Raw genomic sequence first — 23,559 nt, 5'->3', positions numbered from 1 at the left:
AGAGTCACTGATGTCACAGAATTAACCCAAAACAGAGCTTTCCCCTTAATTACACCAACAGCTTTAGGTGCAGATGTTAGACCACGGGGTGCTGGACAACTGAAGATGTTCTTCCTTTACCCTCCACTACCTGAACCTTACCTTTGTTAATTGCCAAATCATTCTTAAAGACTTGGCTCAAGGTATTTTTTTCTTGAATCCTTTTCCCCTCCTCCAAGGAGAACGGATTGGTCTATTTCTTCACTTGAATTGAGACTGAATACAATCTGTATTTCTTTTAGATCTCTCTCCATGCCCATATGCACCTCCCCCCTCCCCTAATATCTAGAATGCTGAACTTCTCTTGGTACCTGTATGTCAAGCCGAATGCCTGGGACATAGCATGTGATAAATATTTATTAATGGAAGGATAACATTTTGGGGTATCAGATTATACAATATTTATGCTATATTATCTTTCATTATATGCCAAGACTCTTCTATTCAAGTCACCTAGAAATCATTTCACCCACTGCTGTGTTTGGCCACCAGTCTCTTGTCTCTCACTTCAGCAATGGTGAAGTGGATAGCTTTTTCTTGGGGAAGAGAAATCCCCTGCCTTTTGTTGCCTTTGCCAATAACAAGAGCGTTGGGGAGTTGGATGGCGAAGCTATTGCCACTGGCATCTCTCACACGAACCACATCAAAAGAAGCAGGGTGTCTCTATTGGTGATCACACCAGTTCTCCCCAGGTTAGCACCTCCAGTCGCCACACACGGGTTACCAGTGTCAGACTTGAAGCTGGTCATCTTGCCAGTCTCCACATCATTCTGAATGGTGTTGTTCACCCTGATGAGGGAATCAGGGTAGCGGACGGGGTGAGAATCATGGGTCACCAGTTGAGGGATTCCTTTTGTTCCCACAATGATATTTCTCACTTTGCGCAACTTGTACTTGGCCACTCTTGGTGTCAAAGATTAGATGGAAATTCTCTACAGTCTTGTCAGTCTTGATGACATCCATAAACCAGTAAGGTAGGTGATATCAGTTTGGACCTTGCCATGCATCTTAATGAACTGCTGCGTGCAGATCTTCTTGATTTCATCTTTTGTTAGGGCATACTTAAGTCTGTTCCATAGGGAAATGATGAGAGGGCGACATTCCCAGCTTGTGAGGACTGGCAGATGGGCAAGGAGCAAACACACTGGTCAGTTTATCCAGCCTCCAATGCTTTGCAGCCGCTACACATTACTGATGCTTCTTGGGACCAAGAACCGTGGTTGCACTAGGCATGAAACGGAGACTGCCAGGGCGCCTGGCAGTGGTGCGTGTGACCCTTGATCTTGGCGTTGTGAGTTCGAGTCCCACATTGGGTGTAGAGATTACTTAAAAATAAAGTCTTAAAAAAAGAAAAGAAAAGAAAAGAAGACTGCCTTCTTCCAGCGTGCTGCTAAAATAGCTAAGTTACACAACTTTTACAGCTGGGTGGAAATTTAAAAAATTTCTTCTGTGCTTCATTCCTCCATTTCAGTGGTTCTCAACCGTGGCTTTGTATTGGAAAGTATTGCAAGTTAAAAAAAAAAATCCTGAGGACTGAGTTATACCCATAAGGATTCTGATGTAATTGGCCTGGGGTGCAGCCTGAGCATCAAGATTTTAGAGTATTATATCTTAGGCTGCTAATTCCAGTGTGCAACCAAACTATTCCCTTTTTGTGGACAAGGAAACTGACTTCCAGAGAGGTCATGTGTCCTGCCCACGCTACATGGTGTGTAGAAGTGAACAAAGAACTCAGGTCTCCTGACCTCTCTTCTAACATACTGTTCATCGCATTTGAGCAGTAGTATTCATGTTTGCTTCAAAGGGAGACATCCCTCTCCACTGGGGCACTGGGGAGCAGCCCCTGGTTCACAGGCACAGTGAAGCCTGCTAACCTTCCAATTTTAGGACAAAAGATCGAAAGCAGCTTTCACAGTTCTGAAATATCACCCAATAGTAATGTTTTTGTTTTGTTTTGTTTTGTTTTGTTTTGTTTTTGTTTTTGCACGGGAAACCAGTGTCACTTTCCTCGTTGTCATTTTAGTAAAGGGAATAATCTTACTTTTTATGACAATACACTCCTCCTGTGGGAGTAACTTCATTTTGAATGAAACCAAGATGCGCTCCGTAAGTTTTTTCATTTATGGCTGAACTGGCCTTTGTCTGTAAAGGATGTTGGCTAGCAACCTAGGATATAATGTTCAAGGCAGATTGTTGTTCCCTCTGCCCTAGGGGAGGGGGACCTGTCCTGCACCACCCTCCAAATACTTGTCCAAACCTCCCACGACTTGACTGAGTGGAATTTTTACTGATACTACTCTCCTAGGTCTGACTTAGAAACTATCAGTTCAACCCACTTACGGACAGTAGAGGGATTATGTTCTGGTTATTTGTTGCTGTGTGACAGATTATTCTGAAACCTGGCAGCCTAAAACATGCCTGTACTTTTGAGGAGCAGGACTCAGACGGGTAATCCTCAGTCCCAAGTGACATTGCTTGAGGTCCGTCACCCAGAGGTAATCAGCTGGAGTTTAGGCTGCTCTGGAGGGCTCGAGGCAGCTTCACTCACATGTTTGGTTCCTGCAGGCTGGCTGGAAGGTCAGGATCATCTGGGTCCGTGACCGCTCCAGTGATGCTCTCAAGGTACTAGGACTAGGGCAATCTTCTTTTTCTTCTCTTTCTCTCCGCCATCCTTCTCCTTTTCCTCCTTCTCTTCTAATACATGGTTTGGGTTGCCATTTTTTTCTTATATATTTTTTTATTGTGGTAAAATGCACATAACATACAATTTACCATTTTAACCATTTTAGAAGTGTCAGTTCAGTGGCACGAATTCAATTCACAATGTAGTAAATCGTCTGTCTACTTGCAATTTTTTCATGGCCCCAAGCAGAAACCCTGTACCCATTAAGCGATAACCTCCCATTTCCCCTCCTTCTCAGCCCATAGAAGGCAACTCTGATCTACTTCCTGCCTCTATGAATTTGCCTATTCTGGATACATCATATTTGTGTCTGGCTTAGTTCATTTAGCATAATGTCTTCAGGGTTCGTGTATGCTTTCGCATGTGTCAGAATCTCATTCCTCTTTAAGGCTGAATAATATTCCATTGTATACACATTTGTTTATGTAACCACATTTTGTTTATGCGTTCGTCTGTTGACGGACACTTGGGTTGTTTCCATCTTTTGGCTATTGTGAATAATGCTGCTGTGAGCATGGGTATACAAATATCTCTTCAAGTCCCTGCTTTCAATTCCTTTGGGTGTATACGTAGGAGTCGAATTGCTGGGCCATATGGTCATTCTTTTTTTTTTTTTTTTTTTTAAATATTTATCTGTTTGAGAGAGAAAGAGAGAGTGCATGCACGCATGAACAGGGGAGAGGCAGGGAGAGAGAATCCCAAGCCGGCCGTTTGCTGTCAGCACAGAGCCCTACACGGGGCTCGATCTCACCAACCATGAGATGAACTGAAATCAAGAGTTGGATGCTTAACCAACTGAGCCACCCGGGCACCCCGTTTCTTTCTTTAGTTTTTTTTTTTTAAATATTTTTTAATGTTTATTCATTCCTGAGAGACAGAGATAGACAGAGCATGAGCAGAGAAAGGGCAGAGAGAGAGGGAGACACAGAATCCAAAGCAGGATCCAGGCTCCGAGCTGTCAGCACAGAGCCCAACACGGGGCTCGAACCCACGGACCGCGAGATCATGACCTGAGCTGAAGTCAGATGCTCAACCAACTGAGCCACCCAGGCACCCCTGTTTAGCTTTTTGAAGAGCCACCCCAACTGTTTTCCATTGCAGCTGTACCAATTTTACACTCCTATCAGCAATGCATGAGTGTTCCAATTTCTACACATTTTCACCAACATGCCTTATTTTCTGGTTTTTTAAAAATAATAATCATCCTAATGGGTGCGAGGTATCTTATTGTGCTTTTGATATGTATTTTCCTAATGACTAGTGATACTGAGCATCTTTTAATGCTTACTGGACGTTTGTACGTTTTATTTGGAGAAATGTTTATTCAAGTCCTTTGCCCATTTTTAAGTTGTGTTATTTTGTTGTTGTTGTTAAGCTGTATATTTGGACTTCTTACATGACAGCTCATGGTGTTCAGAGAAAGGATTCCAAGACATCCAGGTAGATGCTGCCAGACTTCTTATGCTTAGCTTCAGAAGCCTCACGACCTCACTTCTGCTGTATTTTATAGGTCATGCAGGCTCCTGAGGTCAGCCCAGACTCTAGGGGAGGGGGTAGCAAAAAAATCTGCAGCCATTTTCAATATACCAGAGTATAATATTAAAATTAACTAAAACAATCCAAATGTTTGAATAATAGTAATAATAATAAAGACTGGGGCTACAACTTGGGGTTAAGACAATTTCTTTTCTCCTGAGGTCTTGAAGGACTTTCACCCAGGAAAGCCTTCACTATGGCATTTTCCCATATTTTAGAGGTCTTTAATTACGATGTAGGGATGAGCACAGTTACTTGATTTTTAAAATATACTTAGCTTGTCTGCTTTATAATGACAGGGTGAGGCAGGAGGCCTGGGTTTCAGTCTCAGATCTGCCAATAACTGGAGGAATGGCCTGTCTGGGAGGATAAGCTAGGAAACCAGCTGTTTCCGACTATTTGCAAAATTTTCCACCACCATCTGCTAATTTCAAGTAGCTAAAAATGGCCCTTAATAGAAGAGATAATTTTATTATTATTATTTTAAAAATATTTTATTTAAAAAAAATCTCCAACCTGGGGCTTGAACTCACAACCCCAGGATCAAGAGTTGAAAACTGTACCAACTAAGCCAGCCAGGCACCCCGAAAGAGATAATTTTAGTAATTTAATTCTTTTTTAAAAAGTTTATTTATTTATTTTGAGAGAGAGAGAGAGAGAGAGAGAGAGAGAATGAACAGAGGAAGGACAGAGAGATAGAGGGAGAGAGAGAATCCCAAGCAGGCTCTGTGCTCTCAGCACAGAACCCCATGCAGGGTTTGATCTCCCAGACTATGAGATCATGCTCTGAGCCAAGATCAAGAGTTGAACTTAACCGACTGAGCCACCCAGGTGCCCCAGTAAGTTTATTCTTCAAAACGTATACGAGTTATGGATGCATCTCAAGGACATCTATACTCAGTCTCGAGCAGATGAAAGTTTCCTGTTTCTTCCCTATCTGGCCAGGACCCCTGCTTTGTATTACTGCAGGATTACAGTAGCTTCTCTTAGCCCTCCCCTAGGGCAAGGGGCTTTTGTTTCTACCCCTTCCATAACAGAAGCAGTGGATCTTTGCTTGAGTCCCTAATTGGGAGGCTTTGCTACCTTCTCCTGCTCCTCAGATGCTCAAAGCTTTTGCTTCCTATGAGAGAGGGTTTTGGGGGAAGTCGGCTATATTTATACCTCTCCCCCAGTGGTACCTGATCATTACTTGCTTGAGCCCTGAAAGGGGATTCTCTCTTATCCCTTGCTCTTCCCCCAATCTCCCTTGTGATAATCTGGTGGATAACAGCTTGGGAATAGGTGCAATGTTCCTTGTAAAAGTCTGTGATTCCTTTTTTTTTTTCTAAACTGAAATAGCGCACATTCAGTCTTTAAGAATTGGTTGAAAGTTTAGCTGTTTTCTTCTTACCTACCTTAATGGTGGCCATTCCTTACTGCCATGCTGTAACAAAGGTAAAAATTCATGTGTTCACTTTTTTCTTGGAGGGGTTTGCCACTCTTTGGAATTTAATTCACTTAGCTGCCTTGTGTACTCAGGTTTCTAATGGATTCAAGAAAAATTATGATTTTGTAGATTATCTGTTTTTCTTGTTCTTAGGATGGGAACAATGTTCTCTTTTTTTTTTCTAATTTTTTTTAAACGTTTATTTACTTTTGAGACAGAGAGGGACAGAGCATGAACAGGGGAGGGGCAGAGAGAGAGGGAGACACAGAATCAGAAGCAGGCTCCAGGCTCTGAGCCATCAGCCCAGAGCCCGACGCGGGGCTCGAACTCACGGACCATGAGATCATGACCTGAGCCGAAGTCAGAGACTTAACCGACCGAGCCACCCAGGCGCCCTTGGAACGATGTTCTCTTGAAGCTTTCTAGATCCTAAGCAGACGTGGAACTCTGGGGGTACCTGGCTGGCTCAGTCGGTAGAGCACACACCTCTTGATCTTGGGGTTGTAAGTTCGAGCCCCACAACTGGTGTAGAGATTACTGAAAAATAAAATCTTAAGGGGTGCCTGGGTGGCTCAGTCAGTTAAGTGTCTGACTTAGCTCAGGTTGTGATCTCATAATTCATGCGTTCGAGCATCACATCTGGTTTCATGCTGGCAGTGTGGAGCCTGGGTGGGATTCATTCTCTCTCTCTCTCTCTCTCTCTCTCTCCCTGTCTCTCTGCTCCTCTCTCTCTCTCTCTCTCCCAAAATATATAAATAAGAGGCCCCTGGGTGACTCAGTCATTTGAGCATCCAACTTCGGCTCAGGTCATGATCTCATGGTTTGTGAGTTCGAGCCCCACATCTGCCTTGCTGCTGTCAGTGCAGAGCTCGCTTCAGATCCTCTGTCTCCCTCTCTCCCTCTGCCCCTCCTCCACTCATGTTCTCTCTCTATCAATAATAAAGAAACATTAAAAATTTTTGAAAATAAATAAATAAACTATTGGGGTGCTTGGAGAGCTCAGTTGGTTAAATGTCCAACTCTTGGTTTCAGCTCAGGTCATGATCTCAAAATTCATGAGATCAAGCCCCATGTCCTGCTCCACGCTGACAGCACGGAGCCTGCTTGGGATTCTCTCTCCCTGTCTCTCTGCCCCTCCCCGAAGCACACTCTGTCTCTCCAAATAAACCTAAAAATAAACAAACTCTTTAAAAAAGGATTTTTAGGGGCGCCTGGGTGGCTCAGTCAGTTAAGCGTCCGACTTCAGCTCAGGTCACGATCTCGCGGTCCGTGAGTTCGAGCCCCGCGTCGGGCTCTGGGCTGATGGCTCAGAGCCTGGAGCCTGTTTCCGATTCTGTGTCTCCCTCTCTCTCTGTGCCTCCCCCGTTCATGCTCTGTCTCTCTCTGTCCCAAAAATAAATAAACGTTAAAAAAAAAATAAAAAAAAAAAAAGGATTTTTAAAAAATCTCAGAGAGATTGAGGGCTCAGTTCCAGATTATTGCCATAGAGGGAATATTGCAATAAAGTGAGTCAAATGAATTTTTGTGTTTCCTAATGCATATAAAACTTACACATTTTACACTATACTGTAGTCTAGTAAGTATGAAATAGCATTATGTCTAAAAAATAATGTACGTACCTTAATTAAAAATATTTTGTTGCTAAAAATACCATCACTTGAACTTTTAGTGAATTGTAATCTTTTTGCTGGTGGTGGAGGGTCTTGTCTCAATGCCCCATGCAGGGTTTGATCTCACAAACCGCGAGATCATGATCTGAGCCGAGATCAAGGTGCTGGTTGCTGAAGGCTGGGGCGGCTGTGGCACTTAGAAAAAGAAAACAATGAAGTTTCCTCCATTGATTGACTCTTTCTTTTGTGAATGATTTCTCTGTAGCATGTGATGCTGCTTGATAGCATTTTGCCTGCAGTAGAATTTCTTTCAAAATTCGAGTCAATCCTCTCAAACCCTGCTGCTGCTTTATCAACTAAGTTTATACAATATTCCAAATCCTTTGTTGTCATTTCCACCATCTTTATGGCATCTTCACCCGGAGTAGCTTCCATCTCAAGAAACCGCTTTCTTGGGGCACCTGGGTGGCGCAGTCGGTTAAGCGTCCGACTTCAGCCAGGTCACGATCTCGCGGTCCGTGAGTTCGAGCCCCGCGTCAGGCTCCGGGCTGATGGCTCAGAGCCTGGAGCCTGTTTCCGATTCTGTGTCTCCCTCTCTCTCTGCCCCTCCCCCGTTCATGCTCTGTCTCTCTCTGTCCCAAAAATAAATAAACGTTGAAAAATAAATTAAAAAAAAAAAAAAAAAAAGAAACCGCTTTCTTTTCTCATCCATAAGAGCAATTTCTCATCTGTTTAAGTTTTATCATGAGATTGCAACAATTCTGTGACATCTTTAGGCTCCACTTATTCCTTTTTTTTAAAAGATTTTGTTTTTAAGTAACCTCTGCACCCAGTGTGGGGTTCGAACCTATAACCCCAAGAAGAAGAGTTGCATGCTCTACCACCTGAGCTAGTCAGGTTCCCCCACGTTCCACTTCTAATACTAGTTTTCTCGTTATTTCGACCACATCTGCAGCTACTTTCTTCACTGAAGTCTTGAACCCCTTAAAGTCATTCATGAAGGCTGGAATTACTTCTTCCAAACTCTTGTTAATGTTAATATTTTGACCTCCTCCCATGAATCACGAGTGTTCCTAATGGCATGTAGAATGATAAATCCTTTCCACAAGGTTTTCAATTTACTTTGCCCAGATTCATCAGAGGAATCACTATCTATGGCAGCTGTAACCTATAAAATGTATATCTTAAATAATAAGACTTGAAAGTCAAAATTACTCCTTGATCCCTGGGCTGCAGAATGGATGCTGTGTTAGCAGGCATGGAAACAACATTAATCTCATGGTACGTCTCCATCAGAGCTCTTGGGCGACCAGGTGCATTGCCCATGTGCAGTCATATTTTGAAGGGAATCTTTTTTTCTGAGCACTAGGTCTGAACAGTGGGCTGAAAATAATCAGTAAGCCATGTTGTAAACAGATGTGCTGTCATCCACAGGCTTTGTTGTTCCATTAGGCACAGGCAGAGTTGGTTGAGCATAATTCTTAAGGGCTCTAGAATTTTTGGAATGGTCAGTGAGCATTGGCTTCAACGTAAAGTCACCAGCTACCTTAGGCCCTAACAAAGAGTCAGCCTGTCCTTTGAGGCTTTGAAACCAGGCCTTGACTTCTCCTCTGTAGCTATGAAAGTCTTAGATGGCCTTTTCTTCCAATCTAAGGCTGTTTCATCTACACTGAGAATCTCTTGTTTAGTGTAGCCACCTTCATTCATGATCTTAGCTGGATCTTCTGGATAACTTGCTGCAGCTTTCACATCAGCGTTCACTGCTTCTCCTTGTACTTTTATGTTACAAAGGCAGCTTTTTTCCTCAAAGCTCATGAACCCACCTCTGTTAGCTTCCAACTTTTCTTCTGCAGCTTCCTCACCTCTCTCAGCCTTCACAGAATGGAAGAGCATTAGGGCCTTGCTCTGGATTGGGCTTTGGCTTAAGGGAATGTCATGGCTGGTTCGATCTTCTATCCAGACCACTAAAACCTTCTCCATATCAGCAATAAGGCTGTTTCACTTTATCATTCGTGTGTTCACCGTGCACTTTTAACTTCCTTCAAGGACTTTTCCTTTGCATCCACAACTTGGCGAACAGTTGTGGCACAAGAGGCTTAGCTTTCAGCCTAGGTCAGCTTTTGACATGCCTTCATCACTAAGCTTAATAATGTCTAGCTATTTATTTATTTATTTATTTAGAGAAAGAGCAAGCACGCGAGTGGGGGAGGGGCAGAGATTATAAGAAATAAAAAAATAAGTAAATACATAAATAACTATATTTTCAAGAAGGAGAGACAGAATCCCAAGCAGGTTCTCCAGTGTCAGCACGGAGCCCAACACAGGGCTCAAACTCACGAACCACGAGATCATGACTTTCAGCCTAAATCAAGAGTCTGATTAGCCACCCAGGTGGCTCTCTAGCTTTTTTTTTTTTTTTTTTAATTTTTTTTTTAACGTTTATTTATTTATTTATTTTGGGACAGAGAGAGACAGAGCATGAACGGGGGAGGGGCAGAGAGAGAGGGAGACACAGAATCGGAAACAGGCTCCAGGCTCTGAGCCATCAGCCCAGAGCCTGACGCGGGGCTTGAACTCACGGACCGCGAGATCGTGACCTGGCCGAAGTCGGACGCTTAACCGACTGCGCCACCCAGGCGCCCCTCTAGCTTTTGATTTAAAGTGAGAGATGTATGATTTGCCCTTTCATTTGAACACTTGGAAACCACTGTAGGGTTATTAACTGGCCTAATTTCAATATTGTTTTGTCCCAGGGAATAGGAAGGCTTGAGGAGAGGGAGAGAGAGTGGGGAATGGTTGGTCAGTGGAACAGTCAAATACACCAAACTTTTATTGATTTGGTTCACTGCCTTATATGGGTGTGGTTCGTGGCACCCCAAAACAATTGCAGTAGTCACATCAAGGATCCCTGATCACAGATCACCATAATAAATATAATAATAATGGAAAAGTTTGAAATATTGCTAGAACTACCAAAATGTGACACATTTTGTGAGCAAATGCTTGTGACACAAAGTGAGCAAATGCTCTTGGAAAAATGGCACCCATAGACTTGCTGAATGCAGGGTTGCCACAAACCTTCAATTTGTAAAAAACCGCAAATTCGTGAAGGGCAAAAAAGTAAAGCATAATAAAATGAGATATGCCTGTATTTTAAAAACTCCTTGTGGGGCACCCGTCTGGCTCAGTCAGTAGAGCATGCAACTCTTGATCTCGGGGTTGTAAGTTTGAACTCCACATTGGGTGTAGACATCACTTAAAAATAAAAAAAAAAAAATACATAAATATATTACAGAAATTTTCAAAAATTCAAAAGTATCTCTTCATGGTCTAGTGTGAGCTTTTTTATTTGGGACGGGGTCCTAAGAGATTCAGTGGGGTCAAAGGTTATGTATAGTTTACATTTTGATAGAAAATGTCAAATTGTCATTCAAAAAATCTGTAACAATTACATTCCCATCAAACGCTGCATGAGTAGTACCAAAAATCTTAACCTAACTTGAAGATTTGAGGCATTTACTTTAAAGAAAGTGACAAAGCTATAAAGTGTCCAGTTTGATCCACTGAAAGACATTCTCACTGTAAAAGTCAATTGGCCCATTCAAAAGAGCATTTCATAGGAAGAAGTAAACATTGGTCTTTAGTTCTTTTAGTCCAGCTGAAGCTGTTTCTATTCAAACGCAATTCACCAAAATTTAGTGCTTAACCACATGAACAACACTTCTCATTTCTATTAGCTTCCTATCCTTGTACATCAGTGACTTTCTTTCTTTCTTTCTTTCTTTCTTTCTTTCTTTCGATTCAAAGGAAGCAAATTTATTTTAAATAGGATACACATATATAGATCAGTGTCTTCCAAGCATAGACCCCTTTTAAAGAGCATCAGTGACTTTAGTAATGGCTCTGATGATTTCTGTCATTAGCAAAGAATGTGCTTAACTCTTGGCATTAAAGTAAATGTGGCTACATGACATTCTATAGCTTCCAGTTAAAACAAAAAAACAAAACAAAACAAAGCAAAGCAAGAAAGAAAAACATCAAACAGATTTGCTTAAATTCCCATATTTCTGATTATTCTAAATTCTATTCAATAAATATTTATATTTAGTTTTTGCAATACGCATGTGTATTCTATGTACTCAGAGGATTAAAAATTAGATATGGTTCCTTTTTCTAAGAACTTCCATGCATACAAAATATGTTTTAGAGGAATCTTTCCATCTATTCATCCATCCCTCCATCCATTCATCCACTTATTCATTCAGTAAAAATTTGTCTCTAGTGTCCACTCTGTTGTAGTATTGCATTCAGAACTCAAAGTTGAATAAAAGATGGTCTCTGTATTCAATGAAGGACAATCCTGCGGGAGAAACAGATAATGCTCATGTCCTACGAGGGGTTAGAGCAAGCTTTCCCAGAAAGGTGGCATTATAGATGTCTGAAGGATATGTAGGATTTCAATAGGTTGTGTAGGAGAAGGTTCACTCCAGGTCAAGTGAATATGAAATACGCTGGGCAAAGGCAAGCAAGTGCAAAAGTGCACTGGAGAATAGGTTGGAGGGGGAGGTTGAGCGATGCAGCAGATGCTGAAATTGAATTTAGAAAAATGTTAGCTAGGATCAGTAAGGAGAAAGGGTATCGTTATGGGTAAAAATGGTTAGAGAAGATTTTGTGGAGAAGGAGGAGGCACTTAAATACAACTTTGAAGGATGAGTAGGATTTGATAGGCAGATTGTAGGTGTGAAAAAGTACTAGAGGCAGAGAGAACAGTATAAGCATAGATGTGTGTCCTTAGGGGGCAAAGGAATGGATCTATGTTGGAAATAAGAAGTATTTAACATTGTATCATCTTCTTTCCTGCATTAGGGTTTTCACGGAAGCTATTTTCTCTTCTTTCTATCTCTTCTTTCTATCTTCTTTGCCTGTAACAGAATGCTTTTGTAGTCATGAACAAAAAACCCAAGTTAGGTGGACCAGGGGTGAGTCCTTAATTCACAGTCCCATCAGGGCTTCATTTCACTGTGATTATCTGGGTTCTTCTCTCTCCTGTATGTTGGCTTTATTTTCAAGCTGGCTTTTGTCCTCTTAGAGAGATGGCTGCCACTAGCAGGGAGGCTTTCCCTGATCTCCCTGACTAAATTAGAGCCTTCCTGTTCTAGCTCAAAGTACCCTACAATTTTCCTTCACAACACTTATCACCTTTAAATTATACACTTACTTGTTCTTGGTCTCTCCACTAAACTCTCAGCCATGTGAGAGCAGGGACCGTGAGTATTTCTCCACACAGGTCCCTAGATGGCACATAACAGGCATTCTGTGAAAATGTGTGAAATGAATGAATGGATTCATCTCAACTTCTATTCAATAAGGAGAAATCTTACTTTGATCAGTTTCAAAATTACTCTTGTGCCTGGGGAGAGGGAACATAAAAGTGAATACTAAGCTCAGAGCTGTGGTAACAATGTGACCCAAAACTGATTAAGTCCGGTGCACAACAGAGTAGCTACTCCAGGAATTACATGGATTAAAAGACTCACTGTTATTGTAAATGACACTGTCAAATGCTAGTTTTGCATAAAAAGTCTTGTCATTTGTAAAAATATGCATTCCCACTTTTTTTATATTACCAAGGTTATATCTCACAGCAGAGCAAAATTTAAAAAATGCACTTAAACACAGACCAGGACGATCTTGCTTTTCTTATAATAAATAATCTGCATCAGAAACGCACAATCATGGAACCGAAGCTATAAAGAGGTTTTTATATGGGCTAAAGAAATGATTATAAGCCAGTAGAACTGCTGTCATTCAAAATACACATTTTGACTCCTGGTTGTTTCAAAATTTATTTTCGTATTCATTTTGGCACAGTTTTCAATTAGAGGCATTTACGAAGAATCAAGTTTATCACTTTGAAATATTTATGTCATGAAACGTGGGTATAGTCTATCTCATCAACCTAAGCATTCTGGTTAAAGATGTTCGGAAAATCCACCTGTAGAGCATTCGTTAAATTTGGTCAAATTATTTGGACAGCCTTAATGTAATTACTTTCTGTGCTTTTGGTGGGAAAAAAAGTCTCATTGTCTCGTTGTCGGATTGGCTCTGAAGTGTTTTAGTGAGCATACTAACTGGTTATTGATTTCATCACTTTTTTTAAAAAAAGGTTTTATGTGGAAGTAATCTCTACACCCACCATGGGGCTCAAACTTACAACCCCAAGATCAAGAGTCGCGTGTTCCACTGACAGAGCCAGCCAGGTGCCCCTGATTTTATTACTTAAAAAAATTTTTTTTTTCAACGTTTATTTATTTTTGGGACAGAGAGAGACAGAGCATGAACGGGGGAGGGGCAGAGAGAGAGGGAGACACAGAATCGGAAACAGGCTCCAGGCTCTGAGCCATCAGCCCAGAGCCTGACGCGGGGCTCGAACTCACGGACCGCGAGATCGTGACCTGGCTGAAGTCGGACGCTTAACCGACTGCGCCACCCAGGCGCCCCTATTACTTTTTAAAATAAACATATTTTTGCATTGTTGTGCAGAACAACCAAAGTATCATATGTTTAGGTTCCTGCTAGAATATGTGAAGAACTATATTTAATTTTATTTCATAGTCTTTTATCCAGTTTTAAGTTACTTGAATTTACAGAGCCTGAAATTTTCAGTTCAGTATACTGCTACGGAAATTAAAGATTTAAGGAATATTTGTTCCATAGGGAATCTGAAATCAGCATTTGGCAGGATGGATGTGGGCTAATCTAGTGTAATAGTTTCACTTTATTAAGCAATCTCTGAGGGTAAGCGTTCATTTGGGAAAATAAATCATTGATTCAAAGGACACTATCTTTCTGCCTTTCACCCATTGTTTGCCCTTACTATTTTCTATGTTATAAATAGTACTGATTAAAAGTTATGAAGAATCGCATTATATGAAAAAAAAAAGAATCTCATTATATGAAGAAATAAAGACAATACGTACAATTTAAGAAATAAAAATCTCGGGCCCTTACTTTATAACAAGGCATGTTTTCTGGATTGTACAAGACACAGGTAAAGCACTTGATGGATTTTTGCATGGCTTAAGGATCTGTTGGCACTTTTTAGTGGGTCGTTATGTTTCAGTCTTCTTCTGTTCTGCTTATGAAAACTTTATAGACGTGTTTGAAATCATTACACCCTGCACAAAACCAAAACAAGAAATTGTCTTTTTTTTTTTTTTTTCAACGTTTATTTATTTTTGGGACAGAGAGAGACAGAGCATGAACAGGGGAGGGGCAGAGAGAGAGGGAGACACAGAATCAGAAACAGGCTCCAGGCTCTGAGCCATCAGCCTAGAGCCCGACGCGGGGCTCGAACTCATGGACCGCGAGATCGTGACCTGGCTGAAGTCGGACGCTTAACCGACTGCGCCACCCAGGCGCCCCTAGGTTGGGTTTTTAATATCCCATTAAGAGAGCCAGCTTAGCCCAGTAAGCTAAAAACTGACATCAGGACGTCTGTGTCCCACTGTTATTTAAACGATAACTTTGGATAACTGCCCAAGATTTTTGTGCCCCAGTTCTCCATCCATAAAATGCTTTGCAGTAGGTGTTCAGTGTTAGTTAAGTGAATGAATGAACTAGAAGTAACCAACACTGACATGCTGGGGACTTTACATGCAATGTGACACCGAAGCTGTATGAAATAGATGCTGTTATGAACTCTATAGAGGAGAAAGTGAAGCTTAATTAACTTGCCCCAAATCATACAGCTAGCAATGTGTGAAATATGAACCCAGGCCACTTCAACTCCATGTTCTTAACATGCTGTGGCTCTACAAGGAGAAAGTCAACTAAAAGCAACTAACAACGCTCCGGCTATCCTTTGCCTGGTGAACTTGTGTCTGTACTTTGTCGGGTTAGCACCATGTGAAGAAGCAATTCAGCAGGGCTGGAATCTCTCATCGCGTGGCGTCAGCAATTCTGGCTGCAGGAGAACTCTTTTACCTTTTGTGTCTTGAAGATTGCATAACTGAGGTCCTTCTAAACAAAGGAGAGGGAGCAACTGATGTCAAAATATATACTGCCCTTTGACCCCCTTGGGGGTGAGTCAGGGGCGTCGAGCTAAGTATTACTGCCATCTCTTTCAGAAATCTAAATATAACGTCCTCAAAAAGAAATTTGAGGGGCGCCTGGGTGGCGCGCGTCCGACTTCAGCTCAGGTCACGATCTCGCGGTCCTGTGAGTTCGAGCCCCACGTCGGGCTCTGGGCTGATGGCTCAGAGCCTGGAGCCTGTTTCCGATTCTGTGTCTCCCTCTCTCTCTGCCCCTCCCCCGTTCATGCTCTGTCTCTCTCTGTCCCAAAAATAAATAAACGTTGAAAAAAAAATTAAAAAAAAAAAAAGAAATTTGATATCTGGTAGAACAAGTGGCCAGTAGATGCCTTAGACCCAGATGGCAGTGGTTGGGGGTCTGGAAGAAGAGGCCCCACCACAGTTTATAAAAGCCACAGAGTATCCTAATCAATATTTAGAAAGTGTATACGGGGACATTGAGGTGGAGTTTATACGACTCTGAAAACCTTCATTTCATTTTGAAAACAGCCAGGGCCACATAGTGACCTGACTATGCGACGTTTGGGATGAGATTCTATGTTCTTCCCTGCGGTTTAGAAATGCATTCCATATTTTGGAAACGTATTGGAATCTGATTTATATGGTGAACAAATTCTAGGGCATAAACTGAATATTGTATAAAGCTGAAGTTAAGTGAGAGCGAATCTAGTTACGTTGTGGGTGTCGGGGGTGTGCCGAGGCAGAGCTAACCCTGTGTGTCTTAAACAAAATTGGAGACGCTGCCTCACATGTGAAAGGTCAAGGGGAACTCACAACCCAGTAGATCAGGTGCAAGCGACCGATATCATAACCAAACAGCTTTATGCCTTCCCTTATATATTTAAAAAACATCTTTCAAAAAATGCAGTTTGGCTGAGAGGAGGAGAACGGAGAATCTACCCTAGTCAACAAGGAGGAGTGAATAGGCATAGAGCAAAGGAGGGCACTGTGAAAAAAAAAACCCAAAAGAAATGAGATTTCTGAGTGTTTTCTTAACCAGAATCACTTATCTAAAAGAGATTAATGCTTCACAAACTCTCAAAAGTACTTATCAAAACACAGAAGACATTTTAAGTGCTCCCTCTGCCAAAAAAACCCAACCCCAAACACCTCCCCGCTCCCACCACCGCACCCCTCCCGCCCCAGACTATTAAGCCTGTGATACAAGCCAGTAGGCAGCAAAATACTCCGTTAATTTTGGAAGCCTACCATATGTCATTGTAACACAACAGAATGCTGTTTTAATGGCCCTCTTAACATACCCTGTGGTGTCTGAGTATTGGATGACACAGTATCTTTCTGGTTTAATTGTGCATTTCCTTGCTTCCTTTGGTTTCTGTCTGTCAAAACAGAAATGTTTTAATTTTGGTGCATATAAATATAAAAAAGTTTAATAGTTAATAATGGAACAATATAGTGTGCTCGAAGCATTTTAAAAAACTCAAAGCAAAGCACACATGAAACATTTTTAAATTTTTCAGTAGGAACCTCTAAAAACAGTTTTCTGTGTTAATAATTTACCTTCCAAATTAGATTCAGGGAGAGACACTTTAAGGTGGTTTTTCAATCCATGTACAATGCATAATTATTAAAATGGATGTAAAAAAACGGAGGTAATTGGCTCTGAAGAAATTATGTAAAAAAACCCAGTAAATCGTATTAAATTGTTAACTTATAAAACTGAGTACCATACATGTTCAATGTGCATTTATGACATCTCAGCACGATTACTTGCTTTTACTTAAAGTATTTTTCCTTGTAGAAAATACCTTAAGAGTTGCACTTTAATCATTTGAAATACATTTATATGCATTCAAGATATTACGTTTTTGGAAACAAAATCTATTAGAAACACCTGAATGTTTGATAACACATCACTGTAATTATTTGGAAAAACAATAACAAAGGGATAAAATTGCTCAGTATACTCTAAGGCAATATGAATAATAATGCAGTCAAGAGTGGGGACAAAGGACAAACATCTTACTCATAACGCTGCAGTGGTAAAAATCAGCTTTCTTTCTCTCCACGCGTCCTCTTATATCCGTGTTAAACTTAAAGGAAACTCCTCTTTTTAAAGAATTGAAGGATAATGAAATACGTATTATGATTAATGTAATACTCTGGGTAAGAAATCAAGTGCCACACGTATAAAACTCTCAGTTGTGAGGCATACATTTCAAGGAATTAGAATATAATAAGATGACTTTAATATCAAGACTAAGTCAAACGATTGTATTGCTTTGTGCTTCAGAAGGCACTCACGTCTTGCAGAGGCATAGGGCCCTCTATGGAAGCATGAGTAATCACCGCCTGTGACTACAAAGAATTCTAGTTATTTGGGTCCGGCCAGATAGGAGCTTACCGTGTGTGCTGCGATTCTCCTTTGGCTTTATATAAACAGCACCCTAAGTGAAATGGTTTTCATAGCTTTTCTTCATGGTCTTTTTGCAGTCCAACAGACTTTCATGCTAAAGGTTTTCTTCAAAACTAAAAGTCACAAAAGACTTGCAGTAACTTACGTTCTATTTGTTAATTTACTTCTGATTTAATATACTACATTATTAACTAATATTATAAAATTCAATATATAACATAATAATATATACCATATTATTAAGGCAGATGTAAATTCTATCTATCCACCATCTATCGTTCACATATTAGGTAAAATCAACGTAAAATTACATTTATATTCTGCACCACTGCATAGATCCCCCAACTTAAGAACAAAGTTTAATTGGGAGATCAGTAAGGGGAACATATCCTTTTGAACTTTAAAACTTTGGTAACTATGTACATGTCTTACTATTCTAAAAATACGAAAACAAAATAATTAACATTTTACAAGGGCAAAATGGGGGCAATGCCATTCTATTATTTTACCACAGGTAAGATGGCTCATTTTTAAAAGTATCTTGCAGAGTCAGAATTATAATTTTACTCAATTCTCTCTCCTTGCCTTTTTATGGTAATACTATTTGACTTGCAGCTATTACAGTGTGGCTATGTCTAAAAAAATACTAGAGTCATAAAAATCATCCGCCTTATAAGAACATTATGACTACGCTTAGAGAATCCTGCAAAAGTCCTTCAATGTTTTGGAAAAACCTGTATCATGTAAGAAAAAGCATTATTATGTTGAGTTTAGGAAAATGTACTTAAGAGCCTAGTTTCACAGGGGTTCCTGTAAGGAAGCTGACATTTCGCACATTAGAACATGTAGAAAACAGGTGCATGGTTGCAGGGGACTTTATTTTCCTAACTGACCTAATAAGACCACATATATCCACTTATGTTTTACTCATGGGAAGACACAGGACATGTATATTATTGTTGATTTTAACTCAGGAGAGTTTAGGACAAAAGCTAGAACCCAATAGTCTGGTGTTTCTGTGAAATTATGAAGGCAAATAATACTAAATACTCGATTTTTGTGCCAGAAGTTGAGATTTGGAAACTGATAACGTGTCATCAGTGCTTTGAATCGACCACCTGGTAGCCTAAGTAATGGAAGCCACGTCGTTCTCATTTGGTTACATATCCAAATTTTTTCGTGGTTTTTAATAAAAGTATTTTATATACCCCGCTGGGGTAACTTTTTAAAGTAACTCCCTATCCTCCTAGAGCCTTTCTTGCTTCCAAATGTTTACTCGAGTATATATCATAGCAATAGTTCATTTTTATTGGGTGCTTACCACGTGCAAAACCTTTTATATGAGTTATCCCAATTAAACCTCACCCAAATCCTTCTAATGTAGGCATTATTATTATTTGTACTTTACCAATAATGAAACTGAGGCTCAGAGAAGTTGAGAAACTTGTCCAGGAATCTGTTCATAAATGTCAGATATAGGATTTATTTAGGTCTGTCTAACTGTAAAACCTGACCTCTCTTTACTACACCATCATCAGACTCTAGATCTTAAGTTCATAATCAGTTACTTAGGCAGTATTTTGTTAAAAACACGTACACTTATTCAAGAATAAATATTTCTAAATGCTTGGACAAACTGTCCTTAATTCATCGTATCAACTAATGTGCCACCTACTTCTTTTGAGGATTAGTTTTGTTCCTGTACATGAAGAATGCAGTTTTATTATCTATCATTCTTTTTCTTTTTTACAGATTGGATTCTAATTTGTACCGTGATGTTCCAGGTGTTTAAAAGTGACGAACATCATAAAGTCTTTTACGTTTCTAGCTTCTGCTGATTTTTGTGGAAGTCATTGTCTTTCTATCATCACAGAAGATCCCCAATTTTATTTTTATACCTCTCTGTGGGCAAAGAACTGAATGTCAGAAAATGCTTCCATTTAGAAGATACCACTCATTTAAAAAGAATTGAAATCTGAGTTTGTTTTCATAATAAGTGATCAGCAATGCAGAGAAACTGCTTCTGATGAAGAAAGTAAATAAAGACAATAAAACACCAGCTAAGGTTTATGGCCATCATAATTTGCCTTATTTTACATGCCCTGGGCATGTCCCCTTATAATTTCTACTGAATTGTGTTGTACTCATCTGCTGTTTTGTCGCTCTTCTATGGTTTCGTGCGTTCCTCTTTCGTCATTCACCTACTTTATAATTTCACCAGAACAGGACCCCATCTTCTAGTTTTTTAGTTTTGTTTTGCTTTTTAGATATGATCTTGAAGATCTCAGTGTTATGAATCAATCAGCACTCAATAAATGCCTACTGAAAGAAAGCTGAAATAATAATTTCTGTGTGAAGGGAAGAATTAACACCATTAACTAAGAAATAAGCGCGCCTTATTTATTTATTTATTTATAAAAATTTTATTTTTAAGTAATCTCTACATCCCACTTGGGGCTCAAACTCACAACCCCAAGACCAAGAGTTGCATGCTCTACTGACTGAGCCAGCCAGGTGCCCTGAGCTTTATTTACTTTTGAGTCAGAGTAACAAGATGGAATTAAATACCTTTTTATAATTCTACAGTCAGAGTGTACTTTAAAATATGTGCCTCTTCGAGAGCTAACACCAAAGGATTAAGCTCTCAACAAACTTCGTTTTTCATGGAAAAATCACAAGGAAGAAAAATGTGCATTAAATTTTATAAAGGCAAAGTCTTAGGCTGTGGGTGGTGAGTATCTCACGGCTCTCAGTTGCAGGTTTTTAAAATGGAAATGGAAATGGAAAGAGCATAGAAACCTTATTGTCTTTTGGCCCAAGAGCATCACACTTCTCCGGAGAAGCTGCTGGGATTTTGGTTTGCCGGCATGTGACCCAGGCTACTAGTCCTTCATTAGCAATCCAAGAACATCGGTTTTACTATGTAGTTTGTCTCTCTGTATTAAATTTATTTGTAATTATTTGCCGACTATTATGGACTCATAATAGTTATTTGGATCTGGACAATCTGGATAAACCTTTCCCATGAAAGGAAACTAACGCATAGAAAGAGTGGTGCACCCAGAGTTTTTTCTTCTTACACCTGATGTTTTCCCTTCTTGAGCATGGTTTTGGGGTACAAGGCAAACACCAGCCACAGCTAGCAATAGAACTTACCTCTGAAGACCTCTGAGAAGATTCGTGGGTTCTCTTGATACATGTCTGATGTATAATTTAGGCATTTTGTTTGTTTTGGCCAACGATTGAAGTAAGGTCTCACGGGAAGGACCCAGGATATTCCTGACTCCATAGCTTGTTCCCTCCCCGCCCCCCCCAAGTGCTTGCTGAATTTCTCGAAGCCGGGACGGCAATCAGACCCATAAAAATGAAGTTCATTAATGAAAACTAATTGAAAATTAATTCACCACGACTCCGGGGACGAGCTCGCATTTAGAATGTTGTGTTGTTAGCGAGTGAGTCTCTGATCATCAGAGCATGGCAAAATACTTCAGAATGACACATAGGTTAATGAGGTGGTGAATCATCAAGAAGAACAAAGTCTTGTAATGTTAAAATAGCCGCCACACTTAAAACGGTGCCTTGCCCCTCCCTCCTCACTTCCCTTTCTGCCTCGTTCTGCCTTCTTGCTTCACTGTCACTAGACAGAGCACATGCCACGTTGTTATTCCTTCCCCCCGGCAAATCTTTCCTAGGGAAGAAATTCCACAATGATCTCCAGGTTTGGATTACTAAGTATGAATTTTGCAAATGTCTAGTCTCTAAAACGTAGAGTCCATTTCCTCATTTTTAAAATGTTTGCTATGAAAAATATCAAACGTATACCAAAGAGAGAATGCCATAATGAAATCTCCCCCCCCACCCCAACTTCAACAGTTATCTACCAGAAACCTGTTTTCCACCATATTTTAGTAAACTTGAGAGAGCAAACATTTAGACAGAGTATTTTCTTGCTCACGGAAGAGATGTTGTGTCTCAACGGGCTTGCTTTTCTTCTTTCTTTCTCATTCATTCGAAACACGTTTATTAAAGGTATTGTATGTACCAGATGGAACTAAGAGATATGGGACATTTATTTAAAATGAAGTTCACCTGTATCTTTAAAAATTCCACCTGTATCTCTTCTGAGGGATCATCTAGGAATCCTCTTGAAGCATCTTTACAGGCAGGTAGCTTCTAATTTTATGTGTATATTTATGGATTTTTCTTTTTTAGGTCTCAGCTATCATTGACATTTTACTGTGTCCTTTGGTCACTTCAAGTGGGATTGTTCTCCACAAAAACACCTATTTTCATTTTGCTCTTAACACAATTCATAGTTATGCTGGTATTAAGAGTATTGGGAAAGTGGTATGTGAGGGGCACCTGGCTGGCTCAGTGATAGAGCGTGCAGCTCTTGACCTTGGGGTTGTGAGTCCGATCCCCTATGTTTAAGTAGAGATTACTTCAAAAAGTAAAGTGAAAGAATCTGATGAATCACTGCCTTTCCTCTCTATAGTATTATTATTTTTGACAGTGAGAAATTAAGGGAAGAATTTCAAAGAGAAATTCTTTTTCTCCATTGGTTGTTACCAGGATCAATTCGTATTTCTTTTATCATCAGTCCTTTTAGCAAATCTCATCTCTCAACTTGCCTAAAGTTTATTATTCGAGTATTATAGCTTCAATCTCAATCCAAAGAAGATAATAAATACAATCTCTTTGTTATATCTTATAGAAAGTTTTTAAGAAAGCTATTCAAAACTATCGAACTATTCTGGAAATCTTTAGTACATTCTTTCAAGGTATGGAATTTAAACCTACCTTCACCGTAAAGCAAGGCTCTCTTAAGATCCCTTCTTTTTTTTTTTTTTTTTTAATTTTTTTTTTTTTTCAACGTTTATTTATTTTTGGGACAGAGAGAGACAGAGCATGAATGGGGGAGGCGCAGAGAGAGAGGGAGACACAGAATCGGAAACAGGCTCCAGGCTCTGAGCCATCCGCCCAGAGCCCGACGCGGGGCTCGAACTCACGGACCGCGAGATCGTGACCTGGCTGAAGTCGGACGCCCAACCGACTGCGCCACCCAGGCGCCCCGTAGATCCCTTCTTTTTTTTCACACACTCCTATGTCTGTGAGTTTAATATCTCACTTCTCACAAGTCATCTCAGAACAATTCTGCTTTAGTATCCTCTTCAAAAAAATTTTTTTAAAAGACATTTCCTTCCATATCACGTTATTCTGATTTGCCAGCCAAACTATTTAGGTTATATTTATGGTATGGCTGTACTGGTGTGTTTTGAAATAGGAAATTTTAAAACGGAAAAAAGGAAACCTGACAGAGTAAAAAGTTAGACAGCCTATGAAAACGCCAAGCGCTGCCCCAGGTGGCGTAAGAGATTGGTGTTGGGCTCTAACTGTGATTTTGTTATTTCTTTGATTGCTAAGAAGAGTTCTCATGTAACTCAGTTTCTAAAAGAAGATATGATGTGATACTCATCCCCGCAGCCTTATTAGTACCCAGTGGGGTTATGGAGACATGCAAAAGACACATGAATTATCTTACTTTTGAGTATGTCTATTAAATTGATCTGATCTGTTCGGTCAGATCTTTTCCTCCTCTGACTGTATTTCTTCGGCATCGACAGTTATTGATTTGAAGAAATATGACATAGTCCTTTCTTGCCCCGCTCTGGGCTATACAAGTAAACTATGCTTTGTAAGAAGCAGTGCGATGATAACACGGTGACGGGGATTGGGGAACAGGAAAGAAAACGGACTTTAGTTGAAGAGATGCATTAAGAGAGAGGAGCCCAAGA

General features: G+C 40.2%; 1 pseudogene; it reads right to left on the bottom strand.

Moving 5' to 3' along the window:
* Positions 1–504: 504 nt before the first annotated feature.
* Positions 505–20,963, bottom strand: LOC123596912 (annotated as a pseudogene).
* Positions 20,964–23,559: the final 2,596 nt, after the last annotated feature.

Source organism: Leopardus geoffroyi, chromosome C1, assembly GCF_018350155.1.
Source record: "Leopardus geoffroyi isolate Oge1 chromosome C1, O.geoffroyi_Oge1_pat1.0, whole genome shotgun sequence".
Classification (NCBI taxonomy): Eukaryota; Metazoa; Chordata; class Mammalia; order Carnivora; family Felidae; genus Leopardus; species Leopardus geoffroyi.
Note: the sequence above shows the minus strand (reverse complement) of the source record. Positions and strands in the feature narration are given on the sequence as shown.